This window comes from Echinops telfairi, unplaced genomic scaffold (genome assembly GCF_000313985.2).
Source record: "Echinops telfairi isolate 266 unplaced genomic scaffold, ASM31398v2 ScPeMD7_7468;HRSCAF=8506_0, whole genome shotgun sequence".
Taxonomy (NCBI): Eukaryota; Metazoa; Chordata; class Mammalia; order Afrosoricida; family Tenrecidae; genus Echinops; species Echinops telfairi.
In genome coordinates this window covers 27,954,885-27,964,853 of record NW_022111369.1, presented here as the reverse complement: position 1 = coordinate 27,964,853, position 9,969 = coordinate 27,954,885, and the positions used below count along the sequence as shown (strand labels likewise).

Below are 9,969 nucleotides of genomic sequence, written 5' to 3'. Positions count from 1 at the left end.
TAAATAGCTTGCTGGAGGTGGGGCACACACACTCACTCCCTGCTAAACATTACTGACAATGAGCCTGATGGAGACACACTGATGCAGCCAGAGCCTGGAGCTGGAGGAGTCACATGGAGACCCATGCCAGTGCTAAGATGCTTCCACCACCACTGAATCCACAAAACTTTCCACCCACTGGCCTGTGATCTTCCTGCATTCAGCATCATTGCATGTGCTGCATGAGTCTAAAGAAGAATTTGTGGACTAGTATCAAATATATGGGCTAATATTGGACTTATGGACTTGGTCTGGACTGGACTGGGATGTTTCCTCAATATACAATTGCTCTTTGCTATAAAGCTCTTTCTTATGCACAAGAGTGTCTATGAATTTGCTTCTTCAGTCTACCCAGACTAACACATTATGGTAGTAACCTAATCTCGGGTCAACTTGAGGATATTAAGAGTGAAGGGGTGGCGTCTAGCCTGTCAATCAGGTGATACCTTCTTGTGAGCATGGCCTTCTCATGAGGATTCTGGAAATTTCCAGTCTCTCTGCTTCACTCTCCTGCTATTGAGGAACCACACTCAGAGAGCTGGAGGAGCCATGTGGGGACCCATGCCAGTGCTAAAATGCTTCCACCAACACTGGATACACAAGACTTTTCACTCACTGACCTGTTATCTTCCTGAATTCGGCATCATTGCAAGTGCTGCATGAGTCTGAAGAGGAATGTATGGACTAGTATGGGACTTAGGGGCTAATACAGAACTTATGGACTTGCTGTGGATTGTGCTGCAATGTTTCCTTAATATACAATGACTCTGATATAAAGCTCTTTTCTTTTTGTTTTATAAAGCTCTTTCTTACACACACATGAGTGCCTCTGGATTTGGTTCCCTAGTCAACCTGGATTAACAATATTCTTCCACTTCCATCTTTCTCCTCTGAGCAATATTTATATCAACACATATTCTATGCACTAAAACACATATTCAACACAGTCTATGAACTAGAAATAAATATTGCACCATATACATCATGTCATGTGTTGGCAACATTGTGTTTATCTGTTGTAATTGGGAAAATCTAGGGAAGATATCATGATATCAGAAATATTTTTTGAATAGGATTGACAACTGCTTGAAGTATGAAAATGTAGAGATTATTCTTAATATTTTGCAGTACAGAGAGTTTATTGTGCCAGCCTGGCTGATAAACATAAGTGGGATTAACTGAAGGGCAGAGAGATAAATGGCTTGGTGAGCCTCGCCTTTCTTGTCTCTCGCTCTTTGATCATCGGACCAGTGTGCAGCTGCCTTGCTGGTTCTGTGCCTCGATTTAAAGGCTACACTACCTGTGGGACGCCTAGCCTGTGGACTGTGTTGCTGTAAGTTGAAGTCCCTTTAAGACATCTCTGGAACTGGGGACTGGCGGTTGGTGACCTGCCTTGTGATTGACCTCTGTGCTGACATAGCCTAGCTCTCTCTATAAATAGAGGAAGATCTTGCAGCAGAAGAGACTTGAAGGACTGCTAGTCTCTCACAACTCTCTCTCACGGACATGAGTTGCACTGAGCCATTTGTAGTGCTTTATAATTTAACTGTTTATTTCTTGTATTATATATTTATCTGTATATGATTTAACAGTTCATTTCTTGTTATATATCTAATTATCTTTATAAATAAATATATTAAATTATCAGCAATTTGGTTTTATCTCTCTAAAGAACCCTGTCTAACACAGCAATGCAAGACCAGAATCTGTGAAAAGGGAAAATTCTGTACCTGTGACACAATCCAGGTTCCAAATCAAGAAAAGATAAAAGAAATCAAGAAAATGTTTAGGAACTAAAGATTTTGCAGCTGACAACCAATTTCTTGAAATGAGACCATCCATTCTATTCTACTTCCTAAAAGTAGAACTGTCTTATGCAGGCAGCTGAAAATACCATAGTTCTGCCTAGCTTTTAAATCAAGAACATAAATAAAATCTAAAACAATACCAAGTTCGCTTTTGCAGTATTATTTATTGTTTGCTTTTATATTTCATTTTATGAAAGTAGGGAGTTAAAACAAAAAGAAATAAAGAGGAGAAAATGTACTGAAACCCAGTTTTCCCATTATGAATTTTTAAAATGAACAGAGTAAGCCTAGTATTGTCGCTGTGCTATTCCCAACAGAAAATATAAATTTTCTCTCTCTATTGCAAACTTGAAGCACAATTATTTTCATGACATTCATAAAGTGTTAAAAATGCCTGTTTTGTTCGTAATGATACATGAAAAGGATTGGTTTATCACTGATGGAGAAAATTGGCAAATACCTTGTCCTCCTTCTCAAATCTCCATGCAATTTATAGGTTGATTGTGCATCACAAATACAGAGTATTCAGATTGGAGAGATGCTTTCTCTGTATTGCTACCGATCTAAATCAACATGAAAGGAAAAAGGTATTTACTTGGGGCGAAGAAGTGTCAGGAATGATTTATAGATTCCAGGGAGAGTCAGGAAATGGATATCACTACCCAGCATGTTTGATGAATACTAAGGTGAAATTTCAAAGGAAGTAACTAACCTGCAGAATCATTATTTCATAGAAGCAAAATATTGACATAAAACCAATATGTCTTGCTCTTAAATGTATCATAAGGATGAATCTCGGAACAAGATTAACCACTATTATCCCTAAGAACAAAATGGCCTTGCTGAAGCTTTCTGACAGACTAGTTTTGTGCTCTCAAAGCATTCTGAATTCATATGGCAACAACCTGAAATACATTGGCAGCAACTCATAAACAGAATGCAGAAGTCATCCAACTGTTATAGATGGATGACCTCTGTATTTACATACCCAAAAGTATCTGCTTAGAGAGCCATCTGGATAGTGTTTTAATGTTGTTTATTTATTTAGCCAGAATTTGTATTAAGGCGTATTGAATTGGGGAAAATCGTTGCAAACCATCCACTTAAAGCAGTGGTTCTCAACCTTCCTAATGCTGCGACCCTTTAATACAGTTCCTCATGTTGTGGTGACACCCCAACCATAAAATTACTTTCATTGCTACTTCAAAACTGTCATTTTGCTACTGTTATGAATCGGTTGACCCTTTTGAAAGGGTCGTTTGACCCCCAAAGGGGTCACGATCCACAGGTTGAGAACCGCTGGTTTAAAGCTTTAAAAAGCAAAGATGTGATTTTGAGGACTAAGGTGTGCCTGATACAAACCCTGGCCTTTTCCATCGCCTCAAATGCGTGTCAAAACTGGACAGTGCATACGGAAGACGAACGAAGGATGCGCGCCTGTGAATTACGGTGCGCGCAGAGAAGACCGACTCTACCAGGGGCCCGCTGAAGAAATAGCACCCCTGTCTTGGAGGACGTCTGGCCAGAATGTTCCTCACAAGGGAGACTTTGTCTCCTGCCATTTGGCAATGTGACCAGGAAAGATCAATTCCTGGCGAAGGATATCGTGCTTGATAAAGTTGAGGCCAGGGAAGGATGTGAAGAGATGGCTTACACTTCCAGCACCAGCAAAGTGCGCAAACAAAGCAACCATTGTCGGGCGGGTGGGGGTGGGGGGTGTCCTCCCGTTGTTCACAGCACTCATAAGCAGGGGAACCAGTTTCCAGTTGAAGTCACCTCAGAACAGCAGGTGCCACCAATTGGAAAGCAAATTAGTTCAAATAAAACACATAAGGAAAGTGTCTATATAGATAAATCCTCACCCGGAAATTAAAACACATCAAAATGTTTCAACATCAAAGAAAAATGTTGTTGTGTTGTTGTTAGTTATTATAATAAAAGTAATTGTTTTATAAGATAGATGCATAAAATGATACTAATAGGTGTGATTTAGACAGCAGTGGAAACAGGTGTATGCTTGATTTTATATATATATATCCTCAGGGGAGAGCGCGAATGCAGTCCCCCATACCACAAATTATGCAGTCGAGTTTCCCACATTGGGGGAAATCCCAGAGGTCAGCACATCCGCAGTGCAATGGATAAGCCTCGCCCTGGGAAAAACCACCTTTGTGATCATGGTATCTCCCCTGCCAGGTAAGTATGATATATTTTTTTAAGTTCCAAATTCAGTTTCCATACATAGTTTGCTAGCACAAAAGGAATGTTCTATATTGTTCCTTCTTTGATCTTTGTATGTATGGGATCTCAGTAAAGAAAATTATGCTAAAATCACAAATGTCAGAATCCCCTTCACTATTTCTTGCCCAAACCTCATTGATCATTGTTATTTAGGTGAAGGGCAAATTATTTCCATCAACATTTTTTGTCTCCAAAAATATTTTTCTTATCGTCCATCAATTAACAGGAACCTAGAAGTTTAATGTGCTGTAGCCTATTTCTGCCTTCATAGGATATATCCAGAAATGAACTAAATGAATTAGAAAGAGTTTTTCTTCCCCTAGAAATGGCAACTACAAGGCAGACATATTTCTTTAACAAGTTTTTTAATTGAGAGACTATTTTTCCAGGCACCTTAGCATGGTTGTGGGTTTTATTTTGTTCACCTTGACATCTAGCCCCTGTCACAATCTGCAGAGTAGCAAGCCAGATTTGGAGACAGGTGACCTATGAGGACAGTGATTATTCATGAGTGCTGTGTTAGTGAAGACAAAAACAATTAATGTTTACAGTGCTCAAAACACGACACTTCCCTCACTTTAAGGTTTTGTATCTTGCAGCTGTTTCCTCTGGTGGCTCATCAAAGTTTCGTTTCTAAAATTTGGAGTCTATTCCGGAGTGCTAGCTTTACACTCTCAACAAAAGTGTCAGGGGCAGGGGAACAAATAGACATAAAGAAAAAAATAGCTAGTATAAAAAACAAATGATATTTAAAAAGAGAAATGAAATTCCTGTATGCTTAATGCAAAAAAAAAATAGAAGAATCACTGTCATGTACCACACTCAAATGTTCAGTGCAATTAACTATGCCACCAAATACATTGTTCCATTTTCTGATACAGGTCATCTCTGTACCTGAAGAATAGTATCAATGTCAACTGCTTATGGGAACCAAGGGACATGTTGACTATGGAGGGAAAGGGTAGTGATGGTGAGTTAAACCAAGGTTTACCAATATGTTGGAACAAATTACTTCAGCATTGCTCTTATTCTGAAGGAGCAGGCCAAGGATGAACGTACTGCTCTGATGACTAATATTCACCCAATAACTCTGTGCAGGAGTATTATAGGACTTCCTGATTCATGGACTTATTCATTCGGGAAATGTTTGCATTTATTTGGTTGGGGGTAGAAGGAGTTGTTTATTGATTAGTTCAAGGTCACAGGATAAGTTAAGGTATTTAGGAGAAATGTGCATCTTGTTTCCATTATCAGCAAAGTATGAAAACCAAACTTTAAAAAGGCATGAGGACCTGCAAAAAAGAAGGCAAGCTTGGCAGCCACTCTCTATGTGTTTCTCTTACCCATATCTCCAACAACAGAAAATCTTAGGACTATTTAGGAAGTATAACCATGTTCGACACCAGTACAGTCTCTCTCTCTGTACTCCTTCTAAACAAAAGGGTGGTTTTACCAGGGTCTGAGTTGTTCCTTCCCTGGTCTTTGGAAGTTGTAGAAATTTGTTGGCTGCTAGTTTGTGAACCTTTGTCTAATGTTGTGGTGGTCACAGCTGATACTGATGTCACACGTGAAACCTATGATACACTGGAAAATCCTTCAGGGTCTTGGGAAACAGATGATATTTGCAATGGCATTTATCATTGCCCTGATAGTCCCTTTCATCTGAGTGTCCAGCATGAAATTTTCAATTTTTCTTTGAAAAGGGAAACATTTTTTATGCGTACAGACTTTATCTAGTGTAAAGTTATTTGGGATATATTACAGTTATGAGGTTTTGAAAACATAAATATTTCACTATTAGTGGCCTTTATAATGTCATTATTTTCACTGGATAAATTCTTCTTATAAAATAAATCTTCATATCTGTTAAAGTCAACCTTAGGATTAGCACCAAGAATGAGCAAAGTATTCCTTTGAAAAATCACTTAGTAGTCTGTGGCAAAGACGTGTAATAGTCCTCATTCCATTTTTCATATTTCATTCTTGTTGACCTTGCAAAAGATGAGATCTTTTGGAAACTTTAGTTCTGGTGTTTAAAATTCACATACATAACACATTTTACCTATATATCATAAATGGATGTCCTTTTTCTTCTTTAGAGAGGTGTTTTAAAATAGGAATTAAAAAATATGTAAAATGTCAATAGATCAAAATGGTATCTATATCTGCCAGTAAGTATTTATTTACTCATTTCACAATATTTTTTTAGTGTCTACCATATGCCAGACACTGTTCTAGGTCTTAAATGTATAGTAGTGAGGAAAAATACACTGAAATCTATTCCCTCCATCATCACGAGACAATAAGGAAAATAAATATATAATCCCAGAGACTAGATAGTGATAAATGGTGAGAAAGTAAGAGGCAAGAGACTAAGGAAAGTGCATGTCTACAGAGGAGGCTTCAGGGACTGTGCTAACTCAGGATGCACAGGACATTCTCACTAAAGGTAATGTTAGAGTTTGATAGAGGTGTCTTGTAGCAGGGAAGGGAGTGATTCATGAGATTTAGGGGACAGAAGCCATCCAGACAAAGAGAAACTCAAGGACAAATGCCCTGAGATAGGGCTGCACCTGCCAACCATGTGATAGAGCAGATGGAGCAAAGAGGAGAGTCAGGTAGATGCTAACGTCAGAGAAATACAAGCATACCAGATGCAGAAGACCTTGTTCATCATTAGGAAACCTGAAATATTTTTAAAAGGAGAATGACATTACAGATGAACACCACGGTTTTTTCTTCAAAATTTTCAGTCTCATGAGCAAAAGGTATGCAAAATTCATTTAGAAGCATACTGTTAGAGATGGACTCAGGTATTATGGGACACAAGCTAAAGGTAAACATTTTTAACCTAGGATTGGAAATGTTGCTGAGTATTGTTCCTAGTGGACATAACTTCTTCCAAACTGGGGTCCTCAAACCGATGCATCACTCTCCTAAAACTTCCATGTTAGGCATTTGTTGTTCTTAATTGCTGTGGAAGTTACATGATTTTATGTCAACTTAAGGATATATAAAAGTGTAGGGGTGGTATTCAGCCTACCAATCAGGTCACAGCCTGATGTGGCTTCCCTATGGGTATGGCTTTCTCATAAGGAGAGCCCAGGGAACCTCCCCCTCTGCCTTGACCTTCCTGCTTGCTGGTCACCCTGAGAGCTGCTGGAGTCCTACCATGTTTCCACCGACCTCAGATCCACATGACTTTCCACACACCAGCCTGTGATCTTCCCACCTTCTGCATCATTGCATGGGGATGTGTGAGTCTGAAGAGGGATTCATGGACTAGTGTTGCACTTATGGACATGAGTTGGACTGGGTGGGGATGCCTTCTTGATATATAATTACCTCTTGATATAAAGTTCTTTCTTGCACAAACATGAATGTCACTTGATTTGTTTCTCCAGTCAACTCGGTCTCACACCATTGCCTTCAAGTTGACTCTAACTGATGGCAACTCGTGCACAACAGAACACAATATCTGATGCTCCACACCATTTTCATAACCCTTGGTATGCTCAAGCACAATGTGTGTTTTGTGTGTTTTGAGCACCTTCCAATTCAGGAGGTCACCTTCCAACATTGTATTAGACAGTATTCTCCTGTGCCCCATGGGATTCACACTAGTTTATTTTTGGAAATGCATTGCTTGAGTTTTCTTCATAGTTTTAATTTGGAAATTCTTCTGAAACTTGTCCACCTTGGGGGGCCATGCTGCTATTTGAAATACATGGAGCAGAGCTTCCAGAAACATAGAAACATGTAAGGTACTACAATACAAAAATGCTTAATGATGGGGGTGGGGGTGGTAGTTATCAACTTAGCAAATGTTGTTTTCCATAGATTTGAGAAAATTGAGTTTTCTCTGTATATCTGTATTCATTTCGTAAGGCTGTTGTAACAAAAAATTACTAACAGACCAGGTTGCAATTACAGTCCTTCATTGTCTCACAGTTCTTCAGGATAGAAGTTCAAATCAATATTCTGTTCAGGCTATTCTCTATCTGAATGCTGCTGTGGAATACCCTTTCTTCCCTTTTGCAATTTCTGAAAGCCCCAGGTTTTCCTTGAATTGTAAATGAATTTCTAACCATGGGTGTTCTTCCTCTTTCTGCCTCTCTGTCTCTCTTTGCTTTCATAAAGACACCACTCGGATGGATGGATGGATGGATGGATTAGGATCATATTCCAGTATGACCTGAAATAAACTTAACTTCAAAGACACTACACTCATAAACAGGTCACATTCACAGGTACCAGGGTTGGGACATCAGCATGTCCTTTTCTGGTAGTTACAGTGAAGTCATAAGAATACACCCCCAGAACTCTGCTCAAAATGACCCTTTTGGACAGAGAACTGCTCGTCGTTTCCAAAGCTGTAATCTACAGAAACAGACTGCAAACTCTTTCTTCCCCTGAACTGGTGGATTGGAACTGTCAGCTTTTTAATTATAAATTGAACAGCTACATCAACAGGGTCCTTAATAAAAATACCCAAATCTTTTCTAAAATATGTTTTGAATATGTGCATATATTCAAGTTCACTTTTTCCCACTTGCCCTCATGTCATCAGGATCATCTGTAAAAACTGAAAGCTTGCACCAAGCTTGTGTTTCTGCATACATCAATCCTTTTGATAAAGTCAACAAAATTTGTCTTAAAAATAAAAGTTTTCTGATCCCTCATGGTATGATCATCCCTGATGATTTTCACTATCACACATAGAAATCTATGACATGCGACAATGTACTGAGGAAAAAGAAAGAGCATTTACAATGTCAGTCACAGTTTGTAGTGGTGGCAGTGGTGCTGGTGGTGGTGGTGCTGGTGGTGGTTGGAGCCATCAACTTGGACCCTGATTCACAAAGATCTCATGCATCATGGAGACAAATGGTGTTTGAACCTGCACCGCCTCCATGACTGGTTCTGGCATGGACTACTACAATCCCCTGTTGTGTTCATTGACTGATTTTCAGAAGCAGATTTCCAGGCCTTTCTTCCTAGTCTTAGGAACTACCACTGGTTATTCCATTTTGCAACGTCTGCTCCCCTCTCATTCCTCTCCAACAGACCATCATAAAAAAGCCAATGTTGCGTCCATGACACTTGTGTCATTGACTCAATTCAAATCTTGCATGTGAATTTACAGAATCTTTTGATCTAGCTGCAGATAGGCTTCTTTTCATTGAAAGAAGCAGCCCAGGTAGCACAGTGGGCGAAGCCCTGGGCTGCTCACCAGGTAAGCAGTTCAAACCCACTAGCTTTTATTCCAGAGAAAAATGAGGCAGCCAGCTTCCAAAAAGATTTGCAGCTTCAGAAACTCTAGGGTGTAGTTCTACTCAATTTGATAGCGCTTATGAGTTGGAATCTTATATGCATGGGGATTTCTGAAAGAGTCGCCTTATGCACACCAGATTCTCACAATTTATGCTTTGATGTTATTCTTTCCTTTGGCTTCAGATTACATAATTTAAAGTTCTTTGGTCATTGATATTGGTGGGCTTCTGCCATGTGGAATTAGTTGACCTCTCACTTAGATGGCTGTTCGTTCAGAAACAAGACTTAAAAGTCTTAAACGACTTCAGACACTATTTTATCAAATAGCTTGGAACTACATTATTTCTTCACCACACTTTGCTGTAGTACCCATATCTTCTGTGTTCCCCTCCTGAGATATCGAGCAGGGTCATGCTGTAAGATAAGAAGTAATTGTTCTGCTTTTTGCTTTTGTTTTTATCTGCTTTGGCTCCTCTGTCAAAACCTCCTAGTAAATTTATATTAGAGTCTAATCGATCATCTCTCTGGGGCATAAAGATCTTCCATTAATATTGTCTTTGATTAGATCCTGGTACTAATTTTTTTTAAATCATTTTATTGGGGGCTC

The 9,969-nt window shown here is 39.2% G+C and overlaps 1 non-coding gene across 1 annotated transcript; it reads right to left on the bottom strand.

Annotated features, from left to right (window-relative positions):
* Nucleotides 1-3,887: 3,887 nt before the first annotated feature.
* LOC115873433 lies at nucleotides 3,888-4,051 on the bottom strand. The gene has a single exon (XR_004048430.1). It is a non-coding gene; the product is annotated as a U1 spliceosomal RNA (small nuclear RNA).
* Nucleotides 4,052-9,969: the final 5,918 nt, after the last annotated feature.